We start from the raw sequence: 2,865 nt of genomic DNA, 5'->3' as shown, positions 1-2,865 counted from the left end.
AACTTCCGCACTTAGGTCATTCTGCAGACGTCCATTTTTCATTATGCATGTCATTATCTTCACATACCTTTCATGCATGATGAATTGTCGTCATAAGTTGGAGAGGAACTCCACAAGTACAACCTGCCCTGTGCATTTGCATTCCAAAAGCAAATTACTTATATGCACATCTTCAGGGGGAGCCTTTGCCACTTATGAAGAAAATACCTAAATCCTTTACATTTCACATACTTTTACCCCGTTGAAAACTTCAACCAGTTTGTCATCAATCACCAAAAAGGGGGAGATTGTAAGTGCATCTAGTGCCACCCCTAGTTGGTTTTCGAGTATTGGCGACAAACCTGGTTGAGGGACTAATGTGTTTGTGAGAATTGCAGGATAACACAGGTTGTAGTCCCTCAATGATTCGGATTTCCTACTAGAGATGACCCCTAAAAATGTATGAAGACATTGAAGTCAAAGGTGGTATGTGAAGACATTCACATTGAAGACAATGACAAGAGAAGACATTGTGTGAAGACTGTGGAGAGCGAAGACTTAGATGTTTCGTCATTCTTTTTCTTCTTTGTTGAGTCATAGGAACCACCGTACTGTTAAGTGGGGTCCAAGAGAACCAGTCAGAATGACTGAAGTGATGCTTAACCAAAATCCTATGTCTTCGAGTGAAGACAATGAGAGCAAATCTTATCCAGAGTTGGATAAGTCAACTTTGCTTGTAGCCCAAGTAAAGTTGCCGTGTGTGTTTGAAATCTGACCGTTGGAACACGTGTCAGTTCCTTAGTGACCAAGGGTCATTTCGGACAAATCAGGCCATGTTGCCTAGTGGCTATAAATAGCCCACCCCCTACAACCATAAACGGTTGGCTGCTCAGAGTTAGTGTACGACTTTTGTCATTTGAGAGCAACCCATCTCGAAGCCTTTAAGAGAGAATTCCTTGCGAGGATAAAAGCCCTAACCACCTAGAGCAACCCACCCAGAGCCAAAGAGAATTCCTTGCGGCGGTGGAGGGCCGGTAGCGCTGGCGGGGGCGGCTAGAAACCCTAGCCCGTCGCTCGGGACGAGGGGATTTTCCCTCGAGGAGTTTTTGCTGTCGATGGTATGAGGAGATTTTTCTTATCAGCATCGAATCGTTTTCACTAGGGAGTGGCAAAGGTGGGTAAATAACCCTCAACTCTTAGGTAAGTTAGCAGAACGGTCTGCTGAGAAGCTGGACAAGTTGGGGTATGTGGGCTGCGGGATTTGCACTAGAAGAAGTTGCAACTTCTTATGAATCTGCTTTCCTGGGAACACCCTTTGGTATAGATTATAGCTTTTGGGCCTAGAAGTTGGAAGTTGAAGTCCAACCAAACACAGCCTAAAGGAGGTCGACTTGTTCTGTTGTTCGTGAGACTATGAGTGCAGTGGTCATACGGTCGTAATAGGAAGAAGGTGCACACACTGCAAGACGATCTATTATGAATTATGATCAAATTGAGTTGAGAGTGGATAATCCAGATTCCTCAACCATTGCAGTAAAATAAAAAATTCGCTAGGGAACATCATGGAGAAAGTTAGGGAGGTCCCGTGTCACCCTCGGGCACTGCTCTTTTATGTGGCAAGAAACTCGACTGAACTGAAAAACTTTTTTCAGTTGCCAGTGAAATAGCCAACGTGAGAAATTTAAGCCAAGCAATGTTATGTAGACCGTTAGCCTACGTTGTAGCATACGAGATATGAGATAGAGTAGCTCATGAACGGCTATGCTGGTAGCAGTGCGGGAGGCAACCAAAAAATCGACGAAGCATTGAACAAAGTCCACGTAATTTGGTATGAACAGACGTGACCGTGTACCGTTTCCCCGCGTCTATGTCTCGCTTGACGCGAGACAGTAGGACGTATCGCTTCAGGCAGCCGCCCCATTGGGCCGGCCCAGCGCGGACACAGGTTTTCAATGTTTTTTCTTTCATTTTTTCTTCCCATTTTTGCATTCTTTTTTGTTTTATTTTTTACTTTTCCTTGGAGTTAGAAATATTCCGAAAATATCCACTATAAAAAGCAATTTATGCATAAAAGTTAAAAGTGTTAATCATGTATTTAAAAAATATTAAATGTGTACGAAAGATGTACAATGTGTATGGAAAAAGCAAAAGTATTTGAAAAATATTATATATATATATATATATATATATATATTCTGATGAAAAAAGTAGACATAAAATATGTTTTAGAAATAATGGTAATCACCTATCCACCGGTCACCCGCTTCTTTCTCCCATCTCCCTTCCTCTCTATACACGAGCTTGAGGGGCTCAGCCATGGCTGGCTACAGCCACAATTTTTTTTTTTGACGAAAAACAAGATCACTACTTTCCATTGCTCTTAGAAGGAATAAAGGTTTACAAACTGCACATGAAGTACAGGGGTTGGGAGTTTAGGTCATATAGTTACATCAATCTGGTTATAAGGGTCGTTCGGCAATGTGCAGAACCTGCCTACGACCAGCATCAATCCAATCCTTGGCCTCCACCTGAATTTTCAGAATTAGTGGCCCTGGGCTGCAGGAGGAATTTCTAAAAACTCCAGCATTATGTTCTTTCCATGTGTTCCACCACACCAGAGCGATAATGGATCTCCACGACTTAGCCTATTCCTTGGCCATTCTAGTAATTGAGCGCTGCCACCAGTTGATCAGGATTCACCATTGGTGGCAATCAAACCCTGATGCATGTCCAGCTTAGGCTGTGAGCTTGTTGTTTAGCTTTCCAAGATATTTTGATATGCAACTATTTCTCCTTATGTTGTCTAGTCTAAATTCTGAGTCGTAGAATCCTACTCCCTCCGTTCTTTTATGTAAGGTCATTTTCAGCCTTATAGACAATCTGCTG

The sequence above is a fragment of the Triticum urartu genome, chromosome 6, assembly GCF_003073215.2.
Source record: "Triticum urartu cultivar G1812 chromosome 6, Tu2.1, whole genome shotgun sequence".
Taxonomy (NCBI): Eukaryota; Viridiplantae; Streptophyta; class Magnoliopsida; order Poales; family Poaceae; genus Triticum; species Triticum urartu.
This window is presented reverse-complemented; position numbering follows the sequence as displayed.